We start from the raw sequence: 11,752 nt of genomic DNA on the forward strand, positions 1-11,752 counted from the left end.
ACTCCATCCTCAACCCGAAAAGGCCCCACAAGCTCATCTTTGATGATACCAGCCCAAACCAGTACTCCACCTCCACCTTGCTGACGTCTGAGTCGGACTGGAGCTCTCTGCCCATTACCAATCCAGCCACGGGCCCATCCATCTGGCCCATCGAGACTCACTCTCATTTCATTATTCCATAAAACCTTAGAAAAACCAGTCTTGAGATATTTCTTGGCCCAGTCTTGACGTTTCAGCTTGTGTGTCTTGTTCAGTGGTGGTCGTCTTTCAGCCTTTCTTACCTTGGCCATGTCTCTGAGTATTGCACACCTTGTGCTTTTGGGCACTCCAGTGATGTTGCAGCTCTGAAATATGGCCAAACTGGTGGCAAGTGGCATCTTGGCAGCTGCACGCTTGACTTTTCTCAGTTCATGGGCAGTTATTTTGCGCCTTGGTTTTTCCACACGCTTCTTGCGACCCTGTTGACTATTTTGAATGAAACGCTTGATTGCTCGATGATCACGCTTCAGAAGCTTTGCAATTTTGAGACTGCTGCATCCCTCTGCAAGATATCTCACTATTTTTGACTTTTCTGAGCCTGTCAAGTCCTTCTTTTGACCCATTTTGCCAAAGGAAAGGAAGTTGCCTAATAATTATGCACACCTGATATAGGGTGTTGATGTCATTAGACCACACCCCTTCTCATTACAGAGATGCACATCACCTAATATGCTTAATTGGTAGTAGGCTTTCGAGCCTATACAGCTTGGAGTAAGACAACATGCATGAAGAGGATGAAGTGGACAAAATACTCATTTGCCTAATAGTTCTGCACTCCCTGTAGTTTTTCATATTTATATCCTGTTCATAGCCTGTACATAGCTTGTACTCACTACAGCCTGTACATACTTCATACTGTGTACATTATAACATACCATAATAGACCCATTTCTGTAATATACTTACATATCTATATTATTGCTAATATATATTTGTAATATATCTATATCATGGCTAAAGCACTTCTGGATGGATGCAAACTGAATTTCGTTGCCTTGTACGTCTGACATGTGCAATGACAATAAAGTTGAATTCTATTCTATTCTATGGTTACTAACTGCGTTGTATTGCATTTTAATGTCACCTGTGGCTTGGAGCTGCTGACATTTAAAATTAAATTATTTTATTATCTGTTCCACAGATGCATAATGACCCACAGACAGCTCAATCACGGTCACGGTGATTGAGCTGGTGGTTTCATCTTTGACTGAGTCATAAATTTCCACTCGTGAATCTGATTGTGGAAAGGTATCCATATGCGTGGGTACTGTATCTCCCATACGGCTGATTCAAAACAACAGGTTTTGCTAGCTTTGTTCTAAAATTAGATATCTTATTTCTGGAATCCACGAATTAAAGCTGTCGGGCCATCCTAGCCATTTCAGTAGCACCTGCTTTTTCCGACCCACTTTTTTTCTAGCCAATATGTTTTCAATTTTAAATGTTTTGTTTTTATCAACAACCACACGCTGTATCTCAGGCTCATAAAATGTCCCTTTCAATACCTCTCCTACTAGATCTGCTAGTCTGTACACGGGGGGCTGAGACAGCCCCCCGATGAGATTTTCACAGTCAATAAGCGTATAGGGTCTCCCTATACGCTTATTGACTGTGAAAATCTCATCGGTGTAGGTCTGCTCGTATCCTTTTCGAAACACTTCTCTCAGTTTTGATATTCGTATCACCAACATTAAATTCATAGCGCAGTTCCCTCTGAGGCCTCGTTTTGTACAACGCGTTGAAGACTGACTTCTCATTATCCTTATTCACCTCTGCCGGAGCCATTTGGATAGACCTGTGATAAGCATTGTTATATGCTTGTGTGAGATTGTGTATGACATCTACATATCTTCGGGAGTTGGTAGATGTTAAGTACTTCCACATTCTACCCTTGAAGCTACGATTGAATCTCTCGACAATACTGCATTTAACCTCCCTAGCTGCTGAGAAATGCTTGATATTATATCTCTTCATTAGCTTGTATTATAAAACTCTTTGCCTTCATTGTAGTTTGTAGTTTGTTTGTTGTTTCATAGGGATCCTTCCCTCACTAAGTATATCCTTGAAAGCGGCTGATACAGCGGTGCCTGTCTTGTTTGTGAGGCATCTAACCCATGCGTATTTTGAGAATACATCTATACATGTTAGCAGGTATCTCACATTATCGTTATCTGCCACATATTCAGACACGTCAACCAGATCGGCTTGAAACTGTTTGTCGAGCCCATTCACCAATACTCTATTTCTGGGGAAGTGGATCCTTGCTGGTTTATGGCGTGTGTAAGTGTTGTCTCGTTCTAAATAATGTTTGACCTGAGATAGTGGAGGCGTTACACCTGATGCCTCCCCTGCCGCTATATGTAGCTTATTTAAACTGGCCAACCCTTCAGGATGGGCAGGATCATGATATATTTAATGGAATGTGTTTTCCATGATTGGTGCAAGCCACAAATGACTAAGATGTTGATGTTAACACGTCTTTTTATTTAATTATCACACACACACCCACACACACAATGAATACTGAACAGCACACATTAAACCAGATGTAACCCAGCCCAGTAGTTTCCAATCATGCGAAGCATGGCTGGTTTAACACGGCAGGCACAACGACTTGATTCTAGCAGGTGCGCGATGTTGTCGTTAATGGCGCATACTATATGTCGCTCTGATCTCAGTTCATACATGATGTGTTCTGCAACCCTGCGGATTTGTGTTCCAGTCCCATCTATGGTGTATGAGCGTACAAACAGGCGAAAGAAATACGAAGAAATACTCAGGCAATTCCTGCAAGCAACTGTGTTGCACCTGACTGGGGTGTCCTGCTTCACATCCGTAACATGTCTCCTGTAGAAACTCATTCCGCGCCAACATCAGCAGGTGGAGAATTGCAAGCTTGATGTCGATTACTGTTTCCTCACACAGGTCTGATACGAGGGGGTCCTGCGAGCATTGTGGAGAGGGTGAAGGAGTCTGTGGGGTCTGGATTAGCAGCGCTGATGGTGGTGACTCTGAGAGGTCCCACGACTGCATGTCATGCTCTGTAAAATGAAAACCAAAAGCTCTTAATTTGTCACATAAATATATGCACAAATGCACACACCCTCACATTAAACCTACCAGTTCATTGTTTAGTTGTCGAACGGTCTTATGATTTTAGGTTTGCACAGGGTAGCAGGCAAACTAGTCTTCGGACAACTCGCCAGATCGTCAAAAACAAGGTGCTGTCTAATAACCTCATACGCAGTGTTGAGTCTGTCCCTCTTGATTGCGTCATCAATCTGGCTAAACAGACGCGACAAACCTCTTCAGTCACACCACTGTATAAAAAACAAGTCCTTAAACAATCTTGTGCGCTCGTCGAGGTTTAGAGGGTAAGGATTTAACCTCCATGGGCGATGTCCTGGCTGGGCGTCATGGTTGATACCGATGTCATCCTGAGCTCGTTAGGTTGAGGTATCGGGGCTCCTTAGGGCGATGTGTCGGTGCTCCAAGAATGTGAAAGGACCATTTTTATACCTATGCAACCTAGACCATCCCACTAGGAGGAGTCGTTACCATCCAATGGGTGTTTCCACACATGAACATGCATAACCCACACCTGAACGCGCATACGTACACGCACGAAACCTGTCAAACACATTGTCAAACCGGTTTGGTTGGCCGCCATCTTATTGCTACTCCTGAGGCCAATTATATCCATAGACCACAGATTTTAATATTTAGATGCGACATTTTCTCTTGTTGACGTGCACACTGAGAATCCCAGGACTTTTTCCCACGTAAGAATTTTGAGTTTTAATTAATTAATTTTAAACTGGTTATTTTCTGCACTTAGAGTGATGCTGCGTTTCACTTACAGTGGATGAAAGCGGTTGGAGCTGGGAGTTATGAGATATGAATTACGAGCATAATGAGATATTTTCTGGCATCCCGAGAATTATGAGCAACTCTGAGTTTTCTGTGCTCTGAAATTAGTTCTCTGGGATGATCGCTTTGGTAACTTATGGTATGCTCCGAACTTATCTCCCAGAGACGGAAGAATGAAATCACCGCCTACTGACCACAGTTCTCCGGAAAACAGTTGTCTTTGAGACCGTCACTTATTTTCAGTTCTTTCGCTTTTCACAGTTAAAGTCTAATTTGACACCTCAGGTGGAGCGCAGGATGCATCCAAAATGTGTTACAGCCTACCTGTGCAGTGTGTAGAAGAACGCAAAACACCGTCGGTTCTTGGACCATCTGTCATGACGGAAAAGGAAAAGGGAGGTCCTCTTCCATTGCTGGTAGCCAAGGAGTACAAAGCAGTCAATTTATTTACAACAACACAAGCATTAAAAAACAATAAAAACCAAAACCAAGCTAGAAGTTCAATTTATATATTATATGCACAGGTGCAGCAGCCTTGAAACAGATGCTCTAACACCACAGAAATCATCTTTTTCTCCGAATGTCTCGTTGGAAATGATCTTGTTACTGGGTCTAACTCCTTCACCGCATCCAACAACAACCTTAGCATCTGTCTGGCCTGTCAGGCCTATCCATCCTGTTGGTCCTGTTACTCTGCTGAAGCTGTGCCCTCTTTATGCTTGTGTCTCTACTGTACATGATCTGTGACTGAACTCACCTCCCATCTTTTATGCAGAATGAGCAGGTGTGGATCATTTCTTTGATTAAGATGGGTAAGAGGCAAAAAAAAAAAAGGTAAATAAATAAAAATAAAAACATTCAAACTAAAGACAAATATGCATAGAATCATACTATACAGCAAACCAATAAAACACACAGACTAAAACAATAAAACAACTTCCAGCCCATAACACATCCAGGTAATGAAATTACAGTAACTGTCTTTCTCTCTTGTCTGTCTCTCTCTCTCTCTCTTGTCTGTTTGCCAGGCAGAGGTGTTGTCCTGTCAGACTGCAACGCCACAGTCCTTTTCTTTTCCCAAGAGATGAAATGAAGTAGTCACAGTCGTCGTAATTGGAAAAAAAAGTATGTTTATGCAAGAAAGTTCATAAAAGCAAAATGAGTGGTCAAACTGTCATCATAATGTGTATGGGCTCAGAAATCCCTACAAATACATATGTAATGAGGGCAACTACAAAACTTAGCCAGATGTACTAATAAAAAAATGTGTGTTTTATTTAATTAAATCGTTAAATCTATGAGATTTAACCTAGTACATTCAATCTCAGAGATTAAAAAAAAGTAAACATGGAATCATGTAGAACTACATGATTCCAGCTAAGTTGAAATGTAAAGACAACAAAGTGATGTTGTGCTGTCGTTAAGTAAATAAAACCTTATTATGAGTTTTTTTTTCATGTGATCATCTCATAGAGTTGAGAACATGATGACACCTATGTTTAAATTCTGTAGAAAACCGTGCTCTTAATTTTAAGGAAAGGAGGTTTAGTGATAAGGATAAAATGCACCAATGTCCATGTATATCCATTAGAGGGCACCATAAGTATGAACATGTACTTAAGCACGTACAAAAACATGTACTTCACTTACTCTTAGGAAGAGTAAGTGAAGACATAGAAAACAAGACTGTTGGCTATTTTAAAAAGTGCTATTGCAAGCTGGTATGAAAGGAGTTTATGACTCATCATTCTCGCAGACAGATACAATAAAATGTGTAGATGAGGAAAAAAGATGGTACAAAAGAATAAAAACAAATGTAAAAATGAAATGAATTACCTGTGTCATACAATACAAAAGCAAAAACACAACAATCAGATCACCATCAATTATTTTAATTCATGTCATGTCATCCATTCATGTTACTATGAATTATGTAGAGTGCAACATGGATATTGAGGCTAAAGAAGTAAGGCTTTTTTTAGTTAATCTCTTAATTTGTGTAGCTTTAAGATCAGATTTACAGTAATGTGCAAAGTTTTGAGCCAGCCTTCTTTTTTATATTTTGCTAAGAAATATACATAGAAATACAGTATATAAACACAAAGTTTAAAAACAGTGCTTAAACATATTATCAGTAGATGCAGTTAATATAATGAGATACAATGCATCAATTCATTTTAACCATAACAAAAAACAAAGTATCCGTACTCACATTGAAATCTCCTTCTATAGAACAGCAGTGCAGTCAACCATTCTAGGATCAACAATCTGATGCCAACCAGAAAAGCAGCTACTCTGGGGGTGTGGCCCAATCCTGGAGCTCCTCCAGCCTCTGAATAAAAAACAAAAAACATAATTATTGAGATGAATATTGCACCTCGGTGTTAGTAAAACATCTTAATCAGATGTCATAGCCATTATAACATGTAACAAGAAGTTTTCAGCAATCCAAACTTTCATACACGTTATTAAAAAAATAACATTTCTTAGCTAAATTTACCGTGCACTTTAAGGGTAGTGACACTGGTGTGATTGCCACTGTCTGTGATCACTGTGCACCTGTAAACTCCATTGTCTGCCGCTGCAGTGTTGGTGATGAGCAGAGATACGTTCATGTTCTTCTCATTCCAGGATGTTTCAGCAAACCTGCAGCCTGACTCTTGGTCTAATTCCCCTCTGGCATACGCAAACACGCTAAGGCCATCACTGTCTTCTGAAGTGGTCAGTTTTTTCCAAGTGACCATCCTAATGGTTGCATTCCACATTTATTAAACCTGGGAAAGCTATTTAAAAAACACATTTGTCTGTGAAAAAGTTCTAGAGTTAGGTCCAGAAAGTCAGCGACAATGAGGAAGTTCAAGGGTCTACAGGTGAAAGGTTCGTCACTCATCCAAGTGACTTCTTCAGTCTCAGCTGACTGAGACTGAGTACATTTGCATAAAGACTGAAACCAGCCCGCTGAATGAACAATAGGCTGCGAGGTCAGTTCCTTCATCGTGATTGTGCAAATTCTCTTGACCATTGATCAACAACCACTGATCAAAGACCACTGATCAATGGCCATGAGTACCATGAAAGATGTACCCTTAGGCCCCCTCCTCGATTCAGAGATGGTCTTTCCCTTTTCACGTAAATGGCCTCCTTGACTCCGCGCTCAAACCAGCGTTCCTCCCTGTGCAGATGTGTACATCCTCATCATTGAAAGAGTGTCCACTGGCCTGTAGGTGTAAATAGGCTGCAGAGTCCTGGCCTGACGAGGTAGCTCTTCTTGGAGTAATCCAAGTGACTTCTCTTCTGCTGATTCCAAGGCTAAGTTCAGGACATCTTGTTCGGGCGTCATGACCCAGAGCCTATTCTACTATGTGTGTGTCAGCATGCTGCACTCTACGTCATCCTGCAATATTTCAAATCGGACGAAGATTTTGACCCTAAAAATCCGTAGCGCCTACTCGTTTATGAGCCCATTTGAATTGTGTTTATATTATAATAATAAAACAGCTTTATTTAATGATTTTATTAACGATTTAATATTGTTTCAACCCTAACACAGTCAAGAAGAGAACAGCTATTTTTAGTTGTGAACAAAAAAGGAAGGAATTAGGAATTGCTGTGTTGCCACCTGACATCACATCAACTGCCTAGCCAGTTTGAACTCATACAGACTCAGTTTGACATCCCATTTTAACCAGTCGGGTCGGATATGATATCAGCCCTCGCTTTGCAGCTATAAAAGCTTCAACTCCTCTTGGAAGGGAATTAGGTATATGTTTATGGGAATTTTTGACCATTCTTTCAGAAGCTCATTGGTGAGTTCAGACACCAATGTTGGAACAGAAAGCCTGGCTTGCAGTCTCAGCTATAAATCATCCTGAAAGTGTTCTGTCTGGTTTAGGTCAGAACTCAGTGCATTGTAAAATGCTGCTCTCTTGTGGTTAAAAAGTGACACTGGCAGTAGCTGCTTCACTGGCTTTTTCTGGGCTGGAGACCAAAAAGAAAAAAGAAAATCAAAATGCAGTGAGTTCAAGTTGATTGAGGCCTTTGTTAGTCACAGTTATACTTCTTTTATTAGAATTTATACATTCCTAATCAATTTTACACACTGTATATCATAATAATCGGAAGTAGCACTCCAATAGGAAATATTAGAACATTATAGGTACTGAATATGAATAAGATAAACAAAAGGGTTTTCTGCTTGTGCTTTGCACATCCCCTGCTGCATGCTATGATTACACCATCGTGGTACAAACAGATCTGACAGTTAAAAGTATGTCAGGGCTTAAATGACTCAAACATGCTGTGGTTACATTTTTATATGAGTCATCAGCAGCAGCGTGTGAATGCTTAGAAGATGCTGAAGGTGTGCAATTGCCTTTAAAGACATGAAGTTTTAAAGTTCCAGGGGTTCTCACAGCTTTGATGACCGAAGGGCTGCATATCGGACACTTTTGTTACATTTGTTATCTGTTCAGAGAATGGTGCTTTATGTTGGCAACTTGTGAGCAAGATGAGATTCCTGGTTCTTGGAATTAGGAATAGGAAAAAAAAATTAAAGATCCCAAACACACTGTCAATGCAGTAAAAGCTTGTGTGGCTAGACAAACACACACTGTCATTATCAGTGAACACTATCAATCATGGATTAACCTCCCCAGAGCCTGGACCTAAACATTCTTGAAGCATCTTGAAGCCAGAATAACTTTTCTTCAACACTTTCTAAAGAAAGTAAAGAAAGCTTGTGTAACCCAGTTAAAAAGGTTGAAGTTAAAAACTTCTAAATGGGACAATGGCACCACCTTGTGTGAAATTGAGGGATGGATAAGGATTGTGGGCAATAATCAGAAGGATTACCCACAAAGCATTCCGTGAGGATTTGTGTACAGGTAACGCTTCTGTGAAGCTCTGGACAAAAAGTGTGTTACTAAACAGTAATAGATATAGAAGTTAAGATGACTATTCTTGGTTTAATGTTAACTGTTGTGGATAATGTTCTGCTTTGGTTTGATGTTCGTTTCCTTACCAGTAAAGAGTCTCTGAAGTGTTGCTTGCTAATTTTGATGAGCTTCTCAGACAGAACTTGCACTGTTTCTCTGCAAGAGTTAGCTATCCCACTTTGTTATACATGCAGGTGAGTGACTGTGCACCACTCTTAATTGTGTGATATGCATAGTATTATGTGCAGTTATTAATCAAGTTATTAATTTGGCAAAGATTTTATGATTAAATTAAATTTTAGAAAATGTCAATGATGCCCATTAAACATTTTAATATTATAAATATTAAAGCAACCATAGGATTTAACTTCCTGGTATATTTTCAAAATAAATGCATCATTTTTACTTTTTAAACTTGTTATTGTGTAAGTATCTTCCGTGTCTTTTGTTTGTTTATATAGCCAGTGTTTGTGTGTGTACACACACACACACACACACACAAAAGAAAGAATCACACATTAAACATCTCATTCGACTGAATTCGATATTTATTACATAGCTCAAACATTATATAAACAACAATGACAAACATGATAAAAAAACAGTTTTTCATTGCATTTCTAATATAACAGCTTAATCACTTATTATTATGTGTTCATTGTGCTTGTATTTTGTTAATCTTTTTTCCAAATATCAAAATAACTTTATATGAATATGTATATATCTTTTTCAAAGTACTTGTGCCTGTTTCCCAGTAAATAATAGATACACAAAAATACACTTGCCCTATCTTAGGTCTTAGTCTCTTTGTAATGTTGTCCGTTATCCATTATTGTTGCTTGTTGTTAAAAAGTTAAAAACACTATATGAATTCTATCAGCTCAGTATTTATATAGTGTGTGACATCAGAGTGGATCAGTTCTGTAACACTATATACATATGGACAGTATTAACAGAAAAAACATTTAACTCTTGCTGGCAACTATTGGCTCTGCTGCAGCAACTCCTGCAGCGGAGCAGTTTCACCTGTCAGTAGTAAAACATCACTGTAGAGGTTGTTTATATGTATAGGGCCTGACTTTGTTCAAATTTTAAAGTGCATCCCGTAAAGTTACAAAACTCTGTATTTTGCAAAAATATTAATAATAAAAGATGCTTTTCACAGTGACTTGGTAAAAAGCTACAAGATTTGAAGATAACTGTAGATACACATGCTAAATAAAGTTCAATGTTAAAGAAGAGAAAGAGTGTTGAATTATCATTAATCTTGGTTTATGTAACAAAGAGATATGCGGTGATGTGTGGTGAAACTGCTGATGCATATCACAGCTTGCAGAGCTAGGTTTTATTTTGAGAAATAATTGAACTCACCGTCTGTATGATCAGTAGGATGAAGATCACGATCAACAACATGCTGAGGAAATAGGTACTGATGTTTAACACTACTCTTCTCCACAGTGGTCTGGGGCTCTTGACTGGGACGTCATGCCAGTACTTTGTGAAAACAGAAAAACATTGGTTCCACTAAATGTGCTGTCTTCATGTAAACTTACCATAATCCAAGGAACAGCATTTAGCAATAGCATTTGTGGAGTGTCATTAACATATTTTTGTTTTGTGTACCAATAAATTGGAAATATGGTACAGAATTCTTCATAAACGTGAAGGAAACATAAGGAAAAAATAAAAAGAAGGCTGATATTCTCTCCGTATGTGTGATATACTGTAGACTCACATGTACATATACTGGAGGACTACAGTATGTCACCTGTGTGTCACCTTTTCTGGATATCATTTCTAGACATGCATATCAAAGGTTAATGTGACATTAACTTGAACCACAGTGTTTCTATGCAGGTAAGTAGTAAAAAGTACAAGAATCTTTATTCCAAGGAAACTTAAAAAGAATCAGAAAACAAAGATAAAAGCAAAATAAATGGAAATACCTGAATTAGAATAACAACAAATCAATAATACGGCCCAACACAGTGCCATTGTCACTGCAATTGTGGCCGTAAATACTGACTTTGTTTGCCAGCACTATATTTACACACAGACAGGAAAGACAACGAGCGGTGTTTCCTGTTTGGGTAAATGTGGGGTGATGGTATGTGTGATCCTGTGAAATAAGAGTGATTTTTATCTTTGGCTTGTAAAGCTCGATGGTGTGATGTTATGTGTGGGGTGCTATAGATGGCATGTGTTAGGATGGATTCCATCAGACAGGACTGCATTTGGGATGGCTGTAGCTCAGGAGGTAGAGTGCTCAAGTAGAGTAGACGAGTTAGTCTGTTTCACTCTAATGAGTTCGCTCAGTTCAGCAAGAGTGAATGATAAACACTGTGAAAGTCAATATAGATCTGGAAAATGTAGAAAATGCAGAGATGCTAAACACACAACACGAGAATGGTTAGTGAAGTGTAGGACACGCATGCTTAAACGATAAAACAATGTAAAAGACATTTCTCCATCATCCACTGGAGCATAAACTGGGTGACATCAGGATGCTACAACACAGAGTAAACACCATCCCCACAGACACAGTGGCCAGGGAAGCAGAAGAACAAGGTTCAAGGTTCAAGGTTCTTTATTTGTCACATGCATAGTTATACAAGTATAACACACAGTGAAATGTAGCCTGACACGCTCCTCGACATGTGCAAAAATTGGGGGGGGTGTAGAGGAAGAACATTATATATATTTATATACAGACATATAGTATATACACTGGGTGAATGTGCAGTAGTAGCAGCAAGCAGGTGAATTCTGTACATTAATATGAATAGACATCTGACTATTTTACAGGATAGACAATATAAACATATCGTTAGCTTCATAGCATAATTGCCTAAGTCATTTGACTAAGTCAATGACTTAGGCACTTGTGCTATGAAGCTAACGATATTTAA

General features: G+C 39.1%; 1 pseudogene; it reads right to left on the reverse strand.

Moving 5' to 3' along the window:
* Positions 1-2,576: 2,576 nt before the first annotated feature.
* On the reverse strand, positions 2,577-6,653 carry LOC147328043 (uncharacterized; annotated as a pseudogene).
* Positions 6,654-11,752: the final 5,099 nt, after the last annotated feature.

This window comes from Aulonocara sp. 'chitande type north' Nkhata Bay, linkage group LG6 (assembly GCF_057382095.1).
Source record: "Aulonocara sp. 'chitande type north' Nkhata Bay isolate Kocher_YH1m ecotype deep benthic linkage group LG6, A_spYH_male_GT1.1, whole genome shotgun sequence".
In the NCBI taxonomy this organism is placed as follows: Eukaryota; Metazoa; Chordata; class Actinopteri; order Cichliformes; family Cichlidae; genus Aulonocara; species Aulonocara sp. 'chitande type north' Nkhata Bay.